This window comes from Hyperolius riggenbachi, chromosome 3, assembly GCF_040937935.1.
Source record: "Hyperolius riggenbachi isolate aHypRig1 chromosome 3, aHypRig1.pri, whole genome shotgun sequence".
Taxonomy (NCBI): Eukaryota; Metazoa; Chordata; class Amphibia; order Anura; family Hyperoliidae; genus Hyperolius; species Hyperolius riggenbachi.
This window is the reverse complement of record NC_090648.1, coordinates 36,642,854-36,660,734: the sequence shown is the minus strand read 5'-3', so window position 1 is coordinate 36,660,734 and position 17,881 is coordinate 36,642,854.

Genomic DNA, 17,881 nt, shown 5'->3' with positions numbered 1-17,881 from the left:
GTGACGCTCCGATCGCAGTTAGTGAGGAGCATGTACTACGGCACCTACGCAAGCTTGACCTTAGGAAAGCTTCGGGCCCGGATGGGGTAACGTCAATCTGCCTGAGGATGTGTGCAAGCCAGCTGGCCCCTGTCCTCACCTCCATATACAACAGATCCCTTACGGAGGGCAAGGTCCCCTCCTGCTTCAAGAGGTCCACGATTATCCCAGTCCCCAAGAAGTCGGGTAACACAGATCTGAACAATTACAGACCAGTGGCCCTAACCCCCAGCATCATGAAGATCTTTGAACGGCTGGTCCTTGCCTCCCTGAAGCACTCCACTAACGCCCTCCTTGACTCACATCAATTCGCATACAGGGCAAACCGGTCGGCAGAGGACGCCATCAACATCAGCCTGGAGTACATTACGGAGCACCTCGACAGGCCAAACGCCTATGCCAGGCTGCTGTTCTTGGATTTCAGTTCCGCCTTCAATACCATCCGCCCTGAAATCCTGCTGGCCAACCTCGCACAGTTGGGAGTAGCCCCCCCCCCCCCCCCTCTGCAGGTGGATCGGGGACTTCCTGTTCAACAGAACGCAGAGGGGCAAGCTAGGCAATTGCTTCTCCAAGGTGAGAACTACTAACATAGGTGCTCCGCAAGGGTGTGTCCTGTCCCCGCTCCTGTTCTCCCTGTACACCAACAGCTGCATCTCAACTGACGACTCTGTTAAGGTCATCAAGTTTGCGGATGACACCACAATCATTGGTCTCATCAGCGGTAACAGTGAGGACGCCTACCGTGGTGAGATAGACAGGATCTGCAACTGGTGTACAGATAACAACTTAGTCCTCAATGCAGCAAAGGCAGTGGAACTGGTCGTGGACTTCAGGAGATGCCCCCCCCCCCCCCCCCACTCCACCCAATTCTCATAAGGGATATCGAAGTCTCCAGGGTCACCTGTGTTCGGTTCCTCGGCACAACCATCACTAAGGACCTAAAATGGGGGCAGAACTCCACCATAACCCAGAAAAAGGCACAGCAGAGGTGTAACGATTGTGGAATTCTCTCCGTGATCAGCGCACAAGACGTGCGCTGACACTGCGGAAATCCTCCACAAGCATATCATTTGAGGGAACCCAGCAAAAGGTGCAATGCACCTGTAGAGGGAAATTCATGCAGGTGGAGCTGTGGAGTGCAGAGGAACAGCTCCTCTGCCCTGCCACAGACGCAAGACAGGAATTGCAAGAAGGGAATAAACGCAGGGCAAGATAGCCCTGAAAGAGAGAGATCAAAGCGACAGAGGGTATGTGTGTTCACCAATCTAGTCGCCACCCTGCGACGATGAACACACAACCAGGAAGATAAAGTGAGAAGGCAATCGCCAGAGATGGCGGTTGCTAACAGCGACACAAGACCGAATAAGCACAGATGAGGAATGTATGTATGTCCACCAATCTAGCCGCCAACCTGCGAAGGCGGACACACAACAAAGGAAACCGAGTCAGAACGCAATCGCCTGAGAAGCGATTGCGAATGAGATTGAGCAAAGGGACAGATTGCATGTGTGTGCACCAAACTAGTCGCCAACCCGCGACGGTGCACACACAACAGCAGATATGAAGTAGGAACGCAATCGCGAGAGAGGCGATTGCCAGAGGTGACACAAGGCTACAGCAAGGCAGAGCACATGAGTAGTAAAGGCACAGCAAATCATACAATGAGAAGATAAGGAAAATAACAAACGCTAACTAAACGCGAACACCGCACTCCTTCGCAACAGTGCACGCGTTTATGCGTGTTAAGCACAACAGAGACAAGCACGCCTAACTAACCACCGACAGACAAACATGAAACAGAGGACGCGAGCGCTTGCTTAACGGTTACCTCACCGAGCCTCCAGCAAGCGTTCATAGCAGACAAGACAGATACACGAAAACAGGAATAAGTGAGAGAGACTGATCCACAGGCGAGTGCGATCCAGGCAAGACATATTAGATGAGATAGCTGGTAGCAACCGCTGCTCCAGCTATACTCCAAGAACAAAGATTAGAACGACTTCCTGTCGACCACCGCTGGGACAGAACAATCGCAACAGACAAACAAAACAGATATGCAATCCTAACTGCACTAGGGGATCTGCCTAGTGCAGTCCCAGGAATTACTCTAAGCTAATCTTTAAACAATGAGCAAGGCTGAAACTCCAGGAGTGTTTCACAGGACTAACCCTTATGACCAGCGAAGGTCTGTGATATCACATGGTATTTATAGTACAAACCTCCAGAGGATGTGGCTAGGAAATTTGCATGACAAACGTATGCAAATTCCCCAGCAGCAGCAAGCTGCAAAACTGACAAAAGGTCTCTCTTCCAGAGACCTGCAGAATGCAGACCTGAACAGTGGTCAAAAAGCTGCCTGCCTGCGCAGGCAGCTGAGCGGATCATTACAAGAGGTTATTCTTCTTGCGCCAACTGAAAAAATTTGGCATCCCATGCAAGTTGCTCAGGTGCTTTTACACTGCCACCGTGGAGTCCATTTTTTGCACATCCCTCATCGTCTGGTACGCAGGGGCATCTGCTAGCGATAAGTACAAACTCCACAGAGTAATCAGCACTGCAGAAAAGATCATCGGACTGCCACTGTCACCCCTCGATCTCCTCCACACTGCAAGGATGAGGACGAGGGCCACCAAGATCTCAACCGACCCCTCCCACCCGGGCAGTCGGTTCTTCAGGCTCCTTCCACTGGGCCGCCGCTACAGGGCTGTCCCCACCAGAACCACCAGACGCTGGAATACCTTCTTTCCCCAAGCGGTACTCCAACTGAACTCGAACCACTCATGACAGCTTGCGTCTTTCCTCTTGCATATAACCCCGGTTTGACGGAGTGCCGCTCACTATGTACATGTCTATGTTCATGTTCATGTTTATGTAGCCTACCCTACACCGTATGTACGTAGTTCTTATGTATGTTTGCATGTACAAATGCCATGCCTTGTGCTCCAAAAACAATTCCGGGTATGTTTCTGGCATACTTGGCGAATAAAGCTGATTCTGATTCTGATTCTGATCCAGGTGAGGTGTGAAGTTCATCAAGTGTGCCAGGGCACTGTCTGCAAGGAGTTTGTATGTTCTCCCCGTAACTGTGTGGGTTTCCTCCGGGTACTCCGGTTTTCTCCCGCACCCCCAAAACATACAGATAAGTTGATTGGCTTCCTTCTTAATTTGCCCTAGACTACGATACATACACTACACAATATAGACATATGACTACGGTAGGGACTAGATAGTGAGGCCCTATAAGGGACAGTCAAGTGACAAGACTATATGCTCTATACAGTACTGTGGAAGATGTTGTTGGTCGCTATATAAATACTAAATAATAATAATAATAATAATAAGTGTGACTAATGTTATCTTTCTGAAGCATAGTAGGGAATACTCATCCACCACCCTAATACTTAATTGGTTTGATCTAAGCTTGTGATCTAAAGGTGGCCATACACTGGTCGATTTTTCATCAGATCGACCAACAGATAGATCCCTCTCTGATCAGAGAGGGATCGTATGGCTGCCTTTACTGCAAACAGATTTTGAATCGATTTCAGCATGAAACCGATCACAATCTGTGGAGCTGCCGCTGCCGCCCCCCCCCTGCATACATTACCTGTTCCGCTGGGTTCCGGACCAGCTGGCTTCACTTCACGTCCGGGGAAGTTTAAACAGTAGAGGGCGCTCTACTGTTTAAACTTCCTGTCAGGACAGGCAGTAAGTACAATACAATACAATACAATAACATTTGTAAAGCGCTTTTCTCCCATAGGACTCAAAGCGCAAGTGAGGCCAGGCGGTCCGGAACCCGGAACTCAGTGGAGAAGAAGCAGCGGTGACAGCGGGGACTCGCGCCGGCCGGATAAGGTAATGTATTGCCGCTGTATTGCGTCGGTCGTCGGGCAGTCATACGCCGCTATCGACATTTGCAATCGAGCGAAATCTTCTGCATGGACAGATCGACGGTAATGATTGATTTCGGATGGAAATCGATCATTCTGTCAGCGTTTGCGCAACGATTTCACAGCAGATTCGATCACAGTGATCGAATCTGCTGTACATCGGCGGGAAAATCGTTAGGTGTATGGGCCCCTTAAGGTTAGTTCTTATCTCCCTTCCTTCTTCCGTTGCTTGGAACCTGTGGATGGATGGAGGAAGTACAGGAAGTGGAAGGATTCTGCCTGTAAATAACCCTTAAAGGGAACCTTAACTCTGAAACTCACTTTCCTGGGGCTTCTACCAGCCCCCTGCAGCCATCCTGTGCCCTCTCAGTCACTCACAGATCCTCCTGTCCCCTGCCACCAGCCAGTTTCATTTTTGCCAACTCGGAGTCGGCAGGCCGCCACGAGTACCTTTGCACGCATTCCCGCTGGTGCAGGAAGCTATCACGGACATTAACAAGTACATTTTTACACGTTGCAGGTTCAATGCGGAAAAATGTTGCACCAGTAATGCCTAAAAATGTATGTGTTAATGTCCGCGATAGCTTCCTGCACCAGCGGGAATGCGTGCAATGGTACGCATGGCGGCCCGCCGACTCCGAGGTGGCAAAAACAAAACTAGCTGGTGGCGGAGGACTGGAGGAGCCATGAGTGACTGTGAGGGCACAGGATGCCCCAGGTAAGTGAAACTCATTTTTTTTCTAGGGTTAAAGTTCCCTTTAAATGTAAAAAAAAAATGACAGTTTTTTTAAAATATTAAACCACATTTTTAGCATGCATTTTTATATTCATTTTCTATTGAGCTGCCCTAGGAGTTCAAAATGATACTCGGTTCCCTTTAAGCCTGGTACACACTTTCAATTATAATTGACCGATCACTGACCAATTTTACTACTTCCATGTAGTATGTGGGCCAACAGATATTAAATACTATGAGCAGATTGTGTTGGTAAACCTTCATACTTAAATGGAAGTGGTAAAATTGGTGATTGGCCAGTTATAATTGACAGTGTGTACCAGTCTTAAGGGTTTGTACACACATCCAATTTTGATTGGCCATCTACTGACCAATTTTACAACCTCCGTATAGTGTAAGGGTTTACCTACACTATCTGCTCATAGCATCCAATGTATATTGACCCTCATACTACATGGAGGTGAAAAAATTGGTCAGTGATTAGCCAGCCACAATTGAAAGTTTGTACCAGGCTTTAGGGCGTGTGCACAACATACAATTTTGTTTGGCGAATGATTGGTAATTTAACTACTTGCATGTAGTATGCAGGGTGTAACAATAGACCCTGCAAGGGATGCAGCTGCAGGGGAGCACAGAAGCCACAGGGGGGCTCCGTCCTGAGAAAACTTTCTGCTCTCTGCACAATTGTTCTAATGACTGCATCTGCTCAGCCACTGATTAGGAATTATACAAAGTCTTGCAGACAAAGAATTGCAGACAGTCCCTATTCAGTGTGTAGCAGGGTCTTGTGTACAGCCTGTTCTATCTCCAGCCTTTCTAACTGTGATGATTTGCTCAGCTGCCTGTGCAGGCAGGCAGCTTTTTGACCATTGTTTAGGTTTGCATGCTGCAGGACTCTGGAAAGAAGAGCTTCTGTCAGTTTTGCAGCTTGTGCTTGCTGAGGAATTTGCATACGTTGTCATGCAAATTGCCTGGCCACATTCATTGGAAGCGTGTACTATAAGTACTATGTGTTTCCCACAATGCTTGGATGTTCATATGGATTCCTTCCTGTGAAGCACTCTGGAGAGTGTCAGCCATGCTCTTTGTTTGAAGATCAGCTTAGAGTAATTCCTGGAAACTGTGCTAGGCAGATTCCCTAGTGCAGTTAGGATTGTTTATCTGTTTTGTTTGTCTGTTGCGATTGTCCTGTCCCAATGGTGGTCGACAGGAAGTCGTTCTGATCTCTGTTTTTGGAGCATAGCTGGTGCAGCAGTTGCTACCAGCTATCTCTTCTGTTCTGCCTCTCTGGAACGCACTAGCATCCTGCGCTAGTGCTGTGGATCCTTCTGTTCTGTTACTCTGTCCCTGGATCGCACTCGCTTCACGCTAGTGCTGTGGATCCTTCTGTTCTGCCTCTCTGGATCGCACTAGCATCCTGCGCTAGTGCTGTGGATCCTTCTGTTCTGTTACTCTGTCCCTGGATCGCACTCGCTTCGCGCTAGTGCTGTGGATCCTTCTGTTCTGCCTCTCTGGATCGCGCTAGTCACTTTCGCTAGTGCTGTGGATCCTATCTCCTGCCTGTTCCTGTTTTCGTGTGTCTGTCTTGTCTGCTACGAGCGCTTGCTGGAGGCTCGGTGAGGTAACCGTTGAGCAAGCGCTCACGTCCTCTGTTTCATGTTTGCCTGTCGATGGTTAGTTAGGCGTGCTTGTCTCTATTGTGCTTATCCCATGGAGACCGCGCATAACCGCGTGCACTGTTGCGAATGAGTGCGGTGTTCGCGGTTAGCTAGCGTTTGTTATTTTCCGCATCTCCTCATTGTATGATTTGCTGTGCCTTTGCTATCCTCATATTCTGTTCTGATCTGCCTTGTGTCACTTCTGGCAATCACCTTTCTTGCGGTTGCGTTTCTGTTTCGTATCTGCTGTTGTGTGTGCGCGGTCGCGGGGTGGCGACTAGATTGGCGCACACACATACAACCTGTCCCTTTGCTCGTTCTCATTCGCAATCGCTTCTCTTGCGATTGCGTTCTGCGCTTCGTACAATTCCTGTCTGGCATTTGTGGAGGTACAGAGGATTGGTTCCTCTGCACTCCCCAGCGCCATCTGCCGACGGGAATTTCCCTCTACGGGTGCGTAGCACCTTTTGCTGGGTGCCTGCAATTATACGCTTGTGGAGGATTTCCAGCGTGTCAGCGCACGCGTTGTGCGCTGCTCACAGAGAAAGTTCCACAATCGTTACACTACCCCTCCACAAGTGCTGTGTCCTGTAGTGATGCTTGAGGAGTTTGGGCAGAGTGAGAAGGTGGGAGGGGGCCCCATTCAAAGTTTTGCAGGGGGGCCCCTTGATTTCTAGTTACGCCCCTGGTAGTATGTGAGCTTTCTTACATTTAAATCTCTTACCTATATTTAAAATCTGTTGACCCCTTGCAATGGAAGTGGTGCAATGGCCGGACATTGACCAATTGAAATTTGAAGTGTGTATGCACCCGTAGTCCTGGGGTTCTTATCCAGCATTACTGGGGCATAATTACTGAACTTCTCCTTGGTGGAAGTCTTTGCAGAAAATAGGCTATTTTACAATCCCACCACGTACTAATTTATTGTCATCAGCTCAGTGGTTCCAAGGGTTTGAAGACCTTGGCTGGGTTATATGAGCTCAACACTTTGCTTATCAAGAGGGTAGCTAATAAGCAAAGGCGCTCACAATCTAAGCCTACCATAGTCATAGTCTAATGTCCTACCATATTATTAGTATGTATTTATATAGCACTGACATCTTCTGCAGCACTTTACAGAGTACATAGTCATGTCACTGACTGTCCTCAGAGGGGCTCACAATCTAATCCTACCATAGTCATAGTCTAATGTCCTACCATATTAATATTATGTATTTATATAGCACTGACATCTTCTGCAGAACTTTACAGAGTATATAGTCATGTCACTGACTGTCCTCAGAGGAGCTCACACTCTAATCCTACCATAGTCATACTCTAATGTCCTACCATATTATTATTATGTATTTATATAGCACTGACATCTTCTGCAGCACTTTACAGAGTATATAGTTATGTCACTGACTGTGCCCAGAGGAGCCCACAATCTAATCCTACCATAGTCATAGTCTAATGTCCTACCATATTATTATTATGTATTTATATAGCACTGACATCTTCTGCAGCACTTTACAGAGTATATAGTTATGTCATTGATTGTCCTCAGAGGAGCTCACACTCTAATCCTACCATAGTCATACTCTAATGTCACTACCATATTATTATTATGTGTTTATATAGCACTGACATCTTCTGCAGCACTTTACAGAGTATATAGTTATGTCACTGACTGTGCCCAGAGGAGCCCACAATCTAATCCTACCATAGTCATAGTCTAATGTCCTACCATATTATTATTATGTATTTATATAGCACTGACATCTTCTGCAGCACTTTACAGAGTATATAGTTATGTCATTGATTGTCCTCAGAGGAGCTCACAATCTATTCCCTACCACAGCCATAGTCTAATGTCCTACCATATTATTATTATGTATTTTAATAGTATTGACATTTCCAACAGTACAGATATCACTGTTATATAAATACATAATAATAATAATAATAATAATAATAATAATAATAATAATAATAATAATAATAATAATAATAATAATAATAATAATATTAATAATAATAATAATAATAATGGACATTAGTCTATGACTAAGTAGATTGAGAGCACCTCTGAGGACAGTCAGTGACATGACTATGTACTCTGTAATGTGCTGCAGAAGATGTCAGTGTTATATAAATAAATAATAATATGATAGGACATTAGACTATGAGTATGGGAGGATTATATTGTTAGCTTTTCTGAGGACAGTCAGTGGCGTAACTATGTACTCTGTAAAGTACTGCAGAATATGTCAGTGCTAAATACATAATAATAATAATATGGTAGGACATTAGATTATGACTATGATACGATTAGCTTGAGAGCACATCTGAGGACAGTCAGTGACATGACTATGTACTCTGTAAAATGCTGCAGAAGATGTCAGTGCTATATAAATACATAATAATAATATGGTAGGACATTAGACTATGACTATGGTGGGATTAGATTGTGAGCTCCTCTGAGGACAGTCAATGACATGACTATGTACTCTGTAATGTGCTGCAGAAGATGTCAGTGCTATATAAATAAATAATAATATGATAGGACATTAGACTATGAGTATGGGAGGATTATATTGTTAGCTTTTCTGAGGACAGTCAGTGGCGTAACTATGTACTCTGTAAAGTACTGCAGAATATGTCAGTGCTAAATACATAATAATAATAATATGGTAGGACATTAGATTATGACTATGATACGATTAGCTTGAGAGCACATCTGAGGACAGTCAGTGACATGACTATGTACTCTGTAAAATGCTGCAGAAGATGTCAGTGCTATATAAATACATAATAATAATATGGTAGGACATTAGACTATGACTATGGTGGGATTAGATTGTGAACTCCACTGAAGACACTGAAGATAAGAAAAAATTAAGTGTACTATTAAGTGGCAAGTTAGAAACCCTCTCCTGGGTTAAATGATTACTGACTTATATACCATCATCACCTTCCATCATATCAAACATTGATAGATTAGTTTTTGTTAAGTTTTAAATGTATTTATGAATCTGCAGTCAGTAACTGTACAGTAGTGTTTAAAAAAAAACAAGGCCACATTTCCCAGCATTAATTTAAGTTCCCATTCACCCTCCAAGGTTTTCCCTTGTTAGCAAAGGTGAAAAGGGGACTATTACACAATTTTTACATCTGATGCAGCTGCTTGGAAAAGTCAGTCATGTGACCTAGGATTAATTTGCAAAAAACTTGCACCTGCAAGGTGAGTGGGTGTTCCATAACAAGGAGCAGCTCTATACTACCCCACCCACCTCCTCCTGCCAAGGCAGACAATAACAACCACCTTTGCTGAGAATTCAGCGATAGCTGAGTGCTTTGTTCTCCCCACTCACCCGGCCCACCAAGTGACGTTACAACCACATCCTTCCGTTGGCCCTGCTCCACACACACACACACTGCAACAGAACACGTTGCTAGTAGTGATGATCGGAATGGAAAATTAAGCATTTTTTTTGTAATTGTGCATAATTTTCATACTTACGATTATGAGCGTAACTGAAAAATCATAATTTTGAAAAAATTAAGTGAAATTTCACATAATTATGAGTATAGACATTGTTTTCATTAAAGGACTTACGAGGCCAAAATGTCTAAAAAAGCAAAGTACCTGTAAGCTGTTTAAATGCACGGAGGACGCCGTCCGCGCCCTCCGTGCAGTTCCGCCGGGTCCCCTTCCTGAGATCGCCCCCCGCGCCGACCCCGACCCCCCAGGCCGGGTCGGGCTCTCGTGCCGCTCTCAATATGGCCGTTTCCATTGGCCGCGGCTGCGCAGTCCGCCTGGCCGCGAGTGCGGCTGCGCAGCTCTACGGCCAACCCCTCCGATCCACGCTACAGTGCGTGGTTCGGGGGGTTGGCCGTAGAGCTGCGCAGCCGCACTCGCGGCCAGGCGGACTGCGCAGCCGCGGCCAATGGAAGCGGCCATATTGAGAGCGGCACGAGAGCCCGACCCGGCCTGGGGGGTCGGGGTCGGCGCGGGGGGCGATCTCAGGAAGAGGACCCGGCGGAACTGCACGGAGGGCGCGGACGGCGTCCTCCGTGCATTTAAACAGCTTACAGGTACTTTGCTTTTTTTAGACATTTTGGCCTCGTAAGTCCTTTATGGTTATTTTTGTAATTACAATTATTTTGTTATAGTTAATTCATAATTATGCACAATTTTGTGTATCCACGAGTAATTTTAGCATAATTATGATTGATTACTTTGATTTTTTGTGTAATTACAATAAAATAACACAAATGTATTAGTAAACAAGAAATTAAGCACAAAGTTATGAGTTAAAGGGAAATTATGATGCAGCATTACAAATTATGACAAAATGAATTATGAGTTTTCCAAAAATTATGAATTAAGATTTTGCATCGTAATAACAAATTATGATGCAAGTTACGCAAATGTTAAATTTCAGCTCATCACTAGTTGCTAGCCTACAAGATAGTAATGCGTCTGTACAATGTCAGGATCGGGTCGTGGTTCCCGTTGAACGACATTCATCGAGTGTGTGTGTGTACAGGCCCTCTTTATGGGCAAAAGAGTTGATCTTTTACCTGCCAATGGACAAAGTAGGCTGGGTCAAGTAATCTGTGCTAATAGGGAAATACTGCCTGCTGTCCCCTCTCTGGCTAACTCATGTGGGTGATGATGGGATAGGGGAGGAGTCTGGACAGCTTTTTGTACAGTAAAGTGCATTGTCATCCTAGCAGAAAATAAAGTTAGGATAGGTATTTCAACTACCATATATACTCGCATATAAGCCAACCTGCGTATAAGCAGAGATACCCACTTTTCCCTCAGAAACCAGGAAAAAGTTATTGACTCACGTATAAGCCCCCTCCACAGTATAGCCTCCCCCCATATCCAGATGTGCCCCAGGATCATGCAGCTGTGTCTCAAGAAGCCACTAGATGGCATCATAGATATGAGGCACAGCGATTACACAGGAAGAATCCCCAATCATTGCACCGCTGACACATTGCTTGTATGCTCCGCTCCACAAGCCAGGGGACACAGGTAGTCTTGAGCAGCACACTCTGCACACCATGTTGCAGGGGATGGAGCGCACAGGCACAGCGAGGAGCCAGCTGGCGAGAGCAGGATCACTAATGCACAATCCTTATACTCCTCTGCCATTAACAAAACCTGCTCCACCATCTGTTTTGCTGCACTGACTTGCATATATGCCGAGGCAGTAACTTTTCAGCCCATTTCTTATGCTGAAATATTAGGCTTATTCGCGAGTATATACAGTATGTTAAAGACATACAGATTTGCAATGCCCACACTTAAGTGCTGTAAATGACAGACAATGTAGCAAACCTAACGGTAGTGTAAATTTACATATATCAAAAGAAAGAGCAATGAATTTCATGACTGGGTTTCCAGGGGGTCCGAATGCACTTTTCCTATTATTTTTAAACTTTTTTTTAATGTTCAGAGTGTGGGAATTTTTTTTTAAATGACGTGGGGTCCCCCCTCCTGGGCCTCTTTAACCCCTTGTCTCCCATGCAGACTGGGATAGCCAGAATGCGGAGCCTCAGCCATGTGGGGCTTCGCACACTGAGCTATACCAGCCCGCATGGTCAATGGTGAGGGGGTACTCTGGAGGAGGGGGGAAAGCCCTACTCCAATCCACGGACAAGGGGCTCTTACCCACCTCCGGTGCCCCAGGAGGAAGTGGGGGCAACGACTCCCTGGGGGTTCATGGTGGCATCTGGGAGTCCCCTTTAAGAAGAGGGCCCCCAGATGCCTGCCTCCTTCTCAGGAGAAATGAGTATAGGGGTACAAAGTACCCCTTACCCATTTCCATAAAGGATTAAATGAAATAAATGGAGGTGTTTCTAGCCTATAAGGGGGCTTTGCTATTAACTGTTAAAGTCAGCAGCCATTTGCCTGCCGTATAAGTCTATGGAGCCCACTGCAAACAGTCGGTTCACAAATTTTTGAGAAAATTCACGCACGTCTTTCGTGAATGGAAAATTCTATGTTCGTGACATCTCTACTGCCAGAATAGTGTGCAAATGAGTAGGCAGACTGACCGACATCTCTGTACAGATGCTTTACAGAGAAAGCTTTTGTAGGAAGGATGAAGGCAATATTAATAATCCCACTTGAGGAGATAAACTAGTCCAATATCAGTAAGATCTGTCAGATTTCTACTGCCTTCTGTAAGTGATAGAAATATAAGAGAAAAGTAATGTGTAGTGCATTTTACTCTGAGAGAAATGTACTTCCTATCATTATGTGTACATAAGTATTTAAACTGTTACATTTTTTTTACAATATTGGCCATTTAATGAATTTACAGCTGTGCGTTCTATTTAAGGACTGGAAATATGAAAATAAAATAAAAAAATAAAATGAGTACACCTTTATTTCTAACTAGCTGGTCACCCGGCGTTGCCCGGGTAGGTAATTGGCTAGTGTTAGCTCTGTCCACTTTTTCTAATCCTAACAAACAATTACTCAATGATGACCTAGTTTGTGAGCTTTGCGGTCTTTGGCATCAATAATTGGCATTGAAATGAAATAAATCTAATTGGCTGTGGCTCCACTCCTTTGAAAATCAATAGGTGAATTTTAATTAGCTTTTGTAGGCTCCACCCACTTTTCTGAATATTAATCCCAGTCACCCAGTGACCAACTGTGCAAGGTTTAAGAACCCTGCCATTGACAGACAGTGTAAGAATGGCTGCAGTTTACATCCTGGCAGTTCAATTTGTATTTCTCTCCACCCACTGATGTCCTAATGTTTCCCGGGTATGTATTTGGCTGCTGTTGGCTGTGGCCACTTTTTCTAACCCTAACACACAATTGTCAATAGTCAAGACCAAGTTTGTGAGATTTGTGGTCTTTGGCATGAATAATTTTCATTAAAATAAAACACATCTGATTCGCTGTTTCTAAATATTTAACCCCAGTCACCCAATGATCAACTGTACCAGGTTTGAGGCTTGTGCCATTAACAGTGCAAAAATGGCAGCAATTAAATATTTGCCTTGAAAATCAATAGATGAATTGTGATTGGTTTTTGTAGGCTCCACCCACTTTTGTGAATATTAATCACAGTCACCCAGTGACCAACTGTGCAAAGTTTTAGAACCCTACAATTAATAGTGTAAGAATGGCTGCAGCTTACATTTTCCCAGTGAAATTTGTGTTTGTCTCCGCCCACTGAAGACTCGGCATTGCCCAGGTATGTGTTTGGCTGGTGCTGGCTCCGCCCACTTTTTCTAACCCTAACACAAAATTACTTAATGACCAAGTTTGTGAGCTTTGGCATCAATAATTTGCATTGAAATAAAATAAATCTGATTGGCTGTGGCTCCACCCCTTTTCTGAATTTTAACCCCAATCACCCAATGGCCAACTGTACCAGGTACAACTGATTAACAGTGCAAGAATGGCATCAATTAAATATTCCTCTTAAAGATTAATAGGTGGATTTTGATTGGCTTTTGTAGGCTCCACCCACTTTTCTGAATATTAATCTCAGTCACCCAGTGACCAACTGTGCAAAGTTTGAGAAACCTACCTAGAGTTGAGCTGAAATTTTCGTAATTTCGCATTACTATAATTACGCATGCGAAATTTGCGATTACGATGCGAAATTACGGTAGCGTAATTGCCATTAAAATCGTAATTTATAATGGTGAAAGGCACTGCACCAATGGTAACAAGATGATGTGCTGGGATCTCCTCTGGAGTCACGAGTACAATATACTGTCGTTCAAAAAGATCCGCACCATCAATGTAGAAACTTTAATAGTTAAAAATAATAAAATCCATGTGTGGGTACAAACACAGATATCTCTGTTTGTACCCACACATGGATTTTATTATTTTTAACTATTAAAGTTTCTACGTTGATGGTGCGGATCTTTTTGAACGACATCAAAATCGTAATTGAAAATACCATAGGCGTAATTTTCAACGCGTAATTTCGCGTTTCGTTTATGCCGTAATTTCGCATTAAACGCTACCGTAATTTCGCGTTAAACCGTAACGCTCCGTATAATATAAAAAAGCCGCAGATTTTAAGGGTTAATAGCAAAGCCCCCTTAAATGCTAAGAGCCTCAAATTTGGAGAATATATTAAGGAGATCAGGAGGAATAAGTGGAAAAATTTTTTTTTCAAAAAGACCTTATAGTTTTTGAGAAAATTGATGTTAAAGTTTCAAAGTAAAAATGTATACATTTAAAAACCCGCCGACTTTAACGGTTAATAGCAAAGCCTGCTTAAGGTTTAGGAACACCAAATTCCTAGGGTATATTAAGGGGATCAGTGGGAATAAGAGGAAAAAAAATTTCAAAAAGACCTTATAGTTTTTGAGAAAATCGATTTTTAAGTTTCAAGGGCAAAAATGTCTTTTAAATGCGGAAAATGTCAGTTTTTTTTGCACAGGTAACAATAGTGTATTATTTTCATAGATTCCCCCAAGTGGGAAGAGTTTTACTTACTTCGTTCTGAGTGTGGGAAATATAAAAAAAAACGACGTGGGGTCCCCCCTCCCAGACCTCTTTAACCCCTTGTCCCCCATGCAGGCTGGGATAGCCAGAATGCGGAGCACCGGCCGCGTGGGGCTCCGCACCCTGTCTATACCAGCCCGCATGGTCCATGGATTGGGGGGTCTCGGAAGGGGAGGGGCAGCCAAGCTTTCCCCTCCCCCTCCAAGCCCTTGTCCAATCCAAGGACAAGGGGCTCTTTTCCACCTCCGATGGGCGGTGGAGGTGGAGGCCGCGATTTCCTGGGGGGGGGGGGGTTCCTGGTGGAATCTGGGAGTCCCCTTTAAAAAGGGGTCCCCCAGATGCCCACCCCCCTCCCAGGAGAAATGAGTATAGAGGTACTTGTACCCCTTACCCATTTCCTTTAAGAGTTAAAAGTAAATAAACACACAAACACTTAGAAAAAGTATTTTAATTGAACAAAAAACATAACCACGAAAAAAGTCCTTTAATATTCTTAATTAACCAATAATACTTACCTGTCCCTTTAAATAAATGATCCCACGCAATATCCTCGGAAATGTTCTATCAGATGTTAAGAAAAACAAAAGTTTGCTTTCTTAAAACAGAAAGAATTTGTGATAATTCAGGTTGGAGTGAGCTTGAGATGTCTCCCAGTGCATCACTGCTGAATATATGCAAATTAACCATTCTACCCTTAGAAGCTAAACACACCTCCAGTGTAACAGTGTAAGAATGGCTGCAGTTTACATTTTCCAGTGAAATTTGTATTTGTCTCTTTTTGGTTATGGGAATAAAAAGTATCCTATACTTTATTCCAGGTAATGTACTATGTATGTGCCAAATTTCATTCAAATCCGTTCAGCCGTTTTTGCGTGATCGAGTAACAAACATCCAAACATCCAAACATCCGAACTTTCCCATTTATTATATTAGTAGGATAATCTTTTGTTTGATTCTTAAGGTTTAATTTGGATGTTTATCGGATGCTTCAGGCCCTCTTCTTTGCTACGGAGGAGATAAATATGAGCCCAGAAATTCTACCAAATTCTACGTTAGGGTTTCAGATGTATGACACTTGCAACATACCTCATTATGAGTTACAAGGAGCTTTAGAAATTCTTACTGAGTCCCGTCCACTTGTTCCCAACTATCGATGTCCTTCTAAATCACCATTCACAGGGATTGTTGGATCTGGGGTGTCTACAAACTCCATCACCCTGGCCAATGTATTAGGAGTCTTAAAATACCCTCAGGTAAGAACATTCCATTTGTGTCTTAGTGAAAGTTTTACTCTCCTCAAAGGTACAGAATTTGATCATGCTTATGTTAAATGAATGAAAAAGTTCCACACCACTTGTTTCAGCTTAAATGGATCTGAGATGAACTTTTACTCATTGCATAATTGTGTTCCTTTCCTATTGTTTATAGGGCATTCCTCAAGCCAAATACTTTTTTGTTTTTGTTTTAATACTCTAATTCCCTATAAACTAAACAAGCCATGCCCACAGGTTTTCAGAGAGCCAAGGCACTTTCAGACAATAGCAAGGGCTCATGGAAGCTCAGTCTGGGCAGGAGGAGGGGGAGGTATTACTAGCCAGAGATTTCAGAAGCAGAGGGGAGGAGGGAGGAGGAGGGGGGTTAGGATAAGCCTGCCTTTGTGTAATATTTACAAACAACATGGCTGCTGTCATTGTATCACAGGAAGAAATAATCATATTCTATTAAAGCTGTTTGCAGATAGATTTACTGTGTAAACTATCTAAACTTTAGATAAGATATATAGACAAGTTACTTGTTATAGTTAGTTTTTCATCTCGGATCCGCTTTAACTCGAACTTAATAATTTACTAATGCTGAGCCTAGCAGGCACTGTTTGGTCCACACTGCTGTGCTGTGGATTGTAATGGAGGGCAAAGCAGGCTGGAATCCTAAGACAAGTGGTGGTGATAATGGCGATTGATCACACATAATATATTTTTTTGAATTTCTTCAAATTATAAATTACAAAGACTAGGATCACAGGACAATAATCATCTGCACACAACACCTGGGATTGGTAGATACCTCTTCAGGGGGAGAGAACTTTTGAATAACTTGGGTGTAACCTTTTAATTGTATACTCATCTATATACAGTATATTGTTTATACTAAACAGATGGATGGGCTCCAGCCTCTGAGCACATGGCTGCAAGGGTATAGAGAGGGGGGCCGACATGTATCTAATTTCTCCCTCTAATTGTCGGCCCTCCACCTGCAGGCTGAACAGTGCGCTCACCTCCACCCCTTCACCCCACACTCTGGCAGCATTCTGGACCGCAGCGCTCGAGCAGGGAAGATTATAGGCAGCCCACACACACCCACCTCTTCTAGGTTCCAGCTGCCGGAGGTTCCATCTGTCTGCCCTGCAATACCGCCGCTCTGCTTCAAGTTCAGAGTGGCGGTGTTGCGGGGCAGACAGGAGGAGGTGAGCGCACTGCTCAGCCTGCAGGAGGGGGGCTGATGATGAGAGGGAGAAGTTAGATACATGTCGGTCCCCCTTTCCCTGTGCTTGCAGCAATGTGGGGAGGGGGGATCCATACATAATGTTGCCAGCCTGCCAGGAGAAGGGAGGGGATACAGGGGAGGGGGAGCCTATTTAGCGGGGGAGGGCAAACTAAGCCTCTAGTGTTGAAGAACCTTGTCCCAGCCCTAATACTAAACTATAAGTCTAGAAATTTAGGCCTGACTCACTATATAAAAATATAGGGGTCTACTTGTACTAAATCTAAGTATCTAAATTTCTGACTCATAACCTTTGCAGAGCGAGCCGCAGCAGCAGCCAGCATGCTTTATAATCCCCCTGCCACCATCACGTTTTACTTGGTAAAGCACAACTTTGTACAGCTTGTAAACCATACATTGCCTGTGAGACACAGCCAGTCTTACCAACCAATGAGCACACTGAATAATGTGTGTACTATTAGTGACATTCCCATTCGCACCATTTTACCCAGGGTAATGCGGTGGGGGTGTCTCGGCACCCTGTGGGAAAAAAGTATAGGAGACAAAAGCGGGTGTCCATTAGTGTAAT